Here is a 5,611-nt window from a genome sequence, read left to right on the forward strand (position 1 = left end):
GTCCCTCGGATCGCATTTGCACTGGTTTTGTGTTTCATAATTCGATGCCTCCCTTACTCGATGGCCCCTTCAATATCGAGTTATGGAGAGTTGACTGTAGAAACTAATGCATAGTATTCCTCTGGTTCGGTTTGCCTCAAGTTCGTCAAAAATAATTGAGCTCTGGAGCTACCATGGGAAAGAGAGAGTTATGGCAAAAAAGTGACTGTAGATACCATATTGATTATAATGTCTTTAGAGACCTTAACTAAAAATAAACACTTTTTAGAGATATGCATTAAAAAAGTATCCAAGCCTTTAAAAAAGATCTGCTTACCTGAAAATATACTATTTTTACTAGCTTTAATCTTTTCCTACAAATATTATTTATTTCATATGCTCATGAAAGATACCCAACTAGAACTGGGAATCGTTTTTGCCTTTCCCATTTTAGCAATCCTAAGCCCTACTTCCTTATTTAAACAAGTTATTCGGAATATTAAAAATAATTTAAAGTGAATTGACTGAAAACCTCAAGTTGTAACAGCGGCGCAGCCGAATTTTTTTTTGATTGAAGAAATGTTTTGTTACAAAAAGGACATATGCTGCCATGCCATAATAATTACTGGTTCGAGGTTTTTTTTCCTGCGTATAGCCGAAATCCTCTGATAATTCCAGTTTTTTCCAGTTTGAATAAAATTCCCTGACAATTCCAGGTTTTCCAGGATTTTTTAGGTAGTAGACACCCTGCTAACATAAAACTTAGCCTAAATTAAGAAGGCCGATTCAAAATTTTCTCTTTTAGCTCAAAATAGTTGAAAAAAGTGACTTATTGACGAAAAAAGTGACTTTAGTTGAAATGGCTTCAAAAAAGAGACTTTAAAGTGACTGGCCTCAAAAAAGTGACCAAGTCACTAAAAAGTGACTCGCTACCAGCCTTGCTATGTCCCATCCCAGGAGAACTAGAGCTACAACAATAGAGTTTGTATTAACTTTCTTAGCAACGCCATTCCCAATGATTTGACCTGTAACATTGAATCGAAATGGTTGGTACGGTTGTCCCCGTTTCTTCCATTCTTAATTCGTGAAAAACTTGATCGTTGTGATTTTTCAATTATCTTCAACCCCGAGGACTGCACAGTAGGCCTGGCCATTTTAATATTTGTATCATATCGCTGATATTCTGCAAATATTAATGCTGACAAGAAAATTCCTTGAATAAATTTATGTATTTCTAGAATGCTTTCCAATATTGGCTGTGCAAGCACTTAGAATAGAATAGAATATACAGCATACAGTTAGCAATCGTGAAAGGCACAGTCAATCCTTGACATACGCGGACGAAAGAAGGTGCAAATTAAGTAAGAATATTAGAAAAGCTGGGATTCTAAGCTGAAGAAGAAAGGGTCTGGAAAGGAGAAGACTAAAACTGCAAACTAAAAGTATAAGTTGACTAATTGTACATTTGAATTGTATAAAGTTTTACACACGCATTTGTTTGAAATTTACAGCTTTGAGCACTCTTCAATAAAATGTTGATTTACAACGATCGTTTGCATCGTAACAGACAGAATGCTCCCAATACCTGCCATCAATCTACGAAATGTCAGAATCAGGGAGGAGGCAGTTCCAAGCTTCCTGTCCAAATCGCTTCATTCTGGTGCCCTGATGGTCCCTACCCAATTTAAAATATTTACACATCATAATAGAAATATAATCTAAAAAAAGATCTCACTGGTTTTGTTTATAGTTGTGCAGTTTTTGGTTGCTAGGATCAATCTACACGCAAATCGAAAAAAAAAAAAAATCACTTTGGCGACGCGAAAACGAAAAAATAATCTCGCTTGTTTGGCTATTCATGAATCACTACCAATCAAAAAACGCGCTGATCGTAAAAAAAATATTCCGACGACGCCAAAACGAAAAACGGCCTCGCTTGCTTGATTATTCACTAATCAGTACCAAGCAAAAGAAGCGCAGACAAAAAAGCACTCAGGAGATGCGAAAACAAAGAACGGTCTGAAGTGTTCGAATATTCACGAATCAATACCAAGCAAAAGACGCGCAGACCGAATAAAAACGCACTCCGTCGACGCGAAAATCATGATGGGATATTTCAGTTTTTGTAGCAAAACTAAATATTCCACCTCTCAATCTTCCTGATTTTTTCAGCATTTAACCCATATCACGTAATAATGAGTGGTTCTGTGTGGCCATTGAATACAGCAATGACGACTGGAGAAATCCGTATTGAAAGAGATTTCAGTTTTCGTATCGAACCCAGTTATTCGACGACTGATTTCCAATAATTCCACGAAGAATTATACTCAGCAATGCTCTTAGGCATCATCCCTGGACTCCTTTAATCATGATTTAAATAATACTCGCAATAGATGTTCATAGATCTTTTCTGGAATTTCTCTTGGGATTTCTTTAAAAATTTCCAGTAACCAGAGGTTCATCGAAAAACCCGCATAAATTAGAACCGTACGAGTACTGTTTCCCGTAGTGTCTGCAACCATTTGCAACCGCATCTGAATAATTTGTCGTAATATGCAAAATAACAATAAACCACCCTTACGGCGAACGATATTGACAGTTTGGGGAACGGTAAATGGACAAATAACAATGTGGGTAATAGGCGGTTAAGTTATGTAACCATTTCAAAACGAAGATTTTCTTGAACAAAATTTTTCGTGGCCAATTTGCCAAAAGGTACATATACTATCCATTTTTTGCCAAATCCATTATAAGTGAAACAGTTAAGAAACATTAAAACCATAAATTTGAGAAAAAACGAATAATGTATGGGTTATTGTTAGTTTTTGGTGCTTTATATTTATTTTCACCCTATATTGTACTGTTCTTTTGTGATTATACCGTAAAGGAAAAAAATAAGCTAGGAAATGATGAAGACATCCAATAAGAAATAATGAAACAATAAACAATAGTACACAATTTACTTCAATTGATACATTTACAAGCACTTTGCCGAGTAGAAAAAATTGTACTTATAAAACAGAAGTCGTTATTGCTTGAATTTGAAGTAAATTGAGACTGCACATATTTTGTCTCATTATTTCTCATCATAAAAAAGGTTCAATTTTCAGTTTTATTATTCACTACTTTTCCTTACCAACTATTTAACATTTTTTCTTAAACACTGTGGGCGTTGATTGAATGTTTTCCCAGGTTGTAACGTTCGGCAACTTCCGGAAGTATCAGCTTCCGAAAATGTTCTCACCGGTAATAATCCTGCTGGTTTGGCTGTTCTGGTTTTGTTAGTCAACTTAGTCCCGGTTATATTACTGATAATTGATCGGTTGCGCTGCTGAAAACTCAAGGAGCCGGCTGTCACGTCTGGCCATACTCGTAACTACGACCGTTGAAATGGATCCACTGTCCAACATCGATGGTATCTGCATCTTGTCACGTATATGGCAACTCCAATCCCACCTAATGGATTTGACAGCAGCCAAGATCATTTGAGTATCCACATTGAAATGCATTTGAGTATCCAACGATTGCTTAGAACATGTTGGATTCGGAAAGATGGCGGCGCCGCATACTGCTGGCATCTTGTCCTATATCTTTAAAGAAAATGAAATAAATTAATCCATTTGTAATACTTAGATTGGATTAATTACTTACCAGCACTCGATATTTTTTACGATTTTCTGTTCAAACTGAAGAAAAACAAGCAAAGAAATTTATTCTTTTGTTTTTTTTCGATGGACATTGCAAAAACAAACACGCTAAAAAAACATACAGCCACTTTTTCGGTTCCACATAAATATAAAAATAATTCTATGTTTTGGATCCCTGTTGTCACACAAATCGTTCAAATATATATTATTTTTTATGTCAAGTTGCGTAACCAGAAAAAAATAAAAATAAAAAAATAATATATAAAATTGATCGCTGCAAAGATTTGCAAAGCTGTTGAAAGAAGTTTTCAGGAGTGTATATAATGTTTCAACTGTTTGCCGAACTGTTAGGCTGAGGTAACATATGGTGAAATGCTCATATGTATAAGTGTGTTGTGCAAGTAGAAGCACGAACCGTTCGACAAACGGTAATTTTATATTTTTACTGTTTCCCACAATTTTTCATTCCCGTATAGTTTTACAATTTCTGGACACTTTCCAATATTGTCACTGTTTGTTGTTCGTTACACAAATAATTTGAAATGGTTTAATGCTCTACCACTGATATTGTTTAACAAAGAAGCAACTGTTTCCGATATATTAACCTTACCGGTTAGAAGAATCTTATTGTTTGGAAAACAAGGCAAACTTTATTTTTCCATGCGGGAAGTGTTTTGTGGATTTCTGCATATTTTCCTTGATTTTTTTTCAGGACAGGGGTTTCTGAAAGTATTTTCAGGAATTTCTTCCGAGCAAACTTGCAAAAACCTTCTTCAAAATATTGATGTAATCAATATATATACATGATTGAAATCTTTATACTAACTTGACGATTCTTTTACTTGGCTGAATACAATACCTACTTCTTCAAAAAATCAAAAAATGTCTTTGTAATAAAAGAATTGCCTACTATAAACTTCGTTAAATCGTAATCTTTAACACATAGATTTCTGTAGTACATTAAGCACAAAAATCAACTTAAAAGCTGGTAAATTTGCATACAAGCGGATCAAAATCGATATATAATGTAAATTAAGGGCCCTATTTTATAAGTCGATTCGATCAAAATGACTCGACTGGAGTCACTGTCGACCAAAAATTGCACTGGACACAGCCCTGTCACTCGAGTTTTTCGACAGTTGTCACTTTATGTGACTGGAGAGTTGTGTTTGATCCTTCGACCTTAACGCTTGCTCCTGCGGGGGCCGGCGATGAGGACAGGATCAAACATGTCGCGCGTCGGTCGAGTGAAGTGAAAAAGTGGCGTGATCGCTTAGTTGTGTTTGATCCTTCGACCTTGATGCTTGCTCCTGCGGGGGCCGGCGATGAGGGCAGGATCAAACATGTCGCGCGTCGGTCGAGTGAAAGTGAAAAAGTGGCGTGATCGCTTAGTTGTGGTTGATCCTTCGACCTTGACGTTTGCTCCTGCGGGGGCCGGCGATGAGGGCAGGATCAAACATGTCGCGCATCGGTCGAGTAAAGTGAAAAAGTGGCGTGATCGCTTAGTTGTGTTTGATCCTTCGACCTTGATGCTTGCTCCTGCGGGGGCCGGCGATGAGGGCAGGATCAAACATGTCGCGCGTCGGTCGAGTGAAAGTGAAAAAGTGGCGTGATCGCTTAGTTGTGTTTGATCCTTCGACCTTGATGCTTGCTCCTGCGGGGGCCGGCGATGAGGACAGGATCAAACATGTCGCGCGTCGGTCGAGTGAAAGTGAAAAAGTGGCGTGATCGCTTAGTTGTGTTTGATCCTTCGACCTTGATGCTTGCTCCTGCGGGGGCCGGCGATGAGGGCAGGATCAAACATGTCGCGCGTCGGTCGAGTGAAAGTGAAAAAGTGGCGTGATCGCTTAGTTGTGGTTGATCCTTCGACCTTGACGTTTGCTCCTGCGGGGGCCGGCGATGAGGGCAGGATCAAACATGTCGCGCATCGGTCGAGTAAAGTGAAAAAGTGGCGTGATCGCTTAGTTGTGTTTGATCCTTCGACC

At 38.0% G+C, this 5,611-nt stretch overlaps 1 long non-coding RNA gene across 1 annotated transcript; it reads right to left on the reverse strand.

Moving 5' to 3' along the window:
• Positions 1-3,077: 3,077 nt before the first annotated feature.
• LOC110681448 lies at positions 3,078-3,702 on the reverse strand. Its single transcript, XR_002503204.1, has 2 exons — positions 3,631-3,702; positions 3,078-3,569 (listed from the first exon to the last, which is right to left on the reverse strand). It is a non-coding gene; the product is annotated as an uncharacterized LOC110681448 (long non-coding RNA).
• Between the last annotated feature and the right edge of the window lie 1,909 nt (positions 3,703-5,611).

Source organism: Aedes aegypti, unplaced genomic scaffold, assembly GCF_002204515.2.
Source record: "Aedes aegypti strain LVP_AGWG unplaced genomic scaffold, AaegL5.0 Primary Assembly AGWG_AaegL5_hic_scaff_929_PBJ_arrow, whole genome shotgun sequence".
NCBI lineage: Eukaryota > Metazoa > Arthropoda > Insecta > Diptera > Culicidae > Aedes > Aedes aegypti.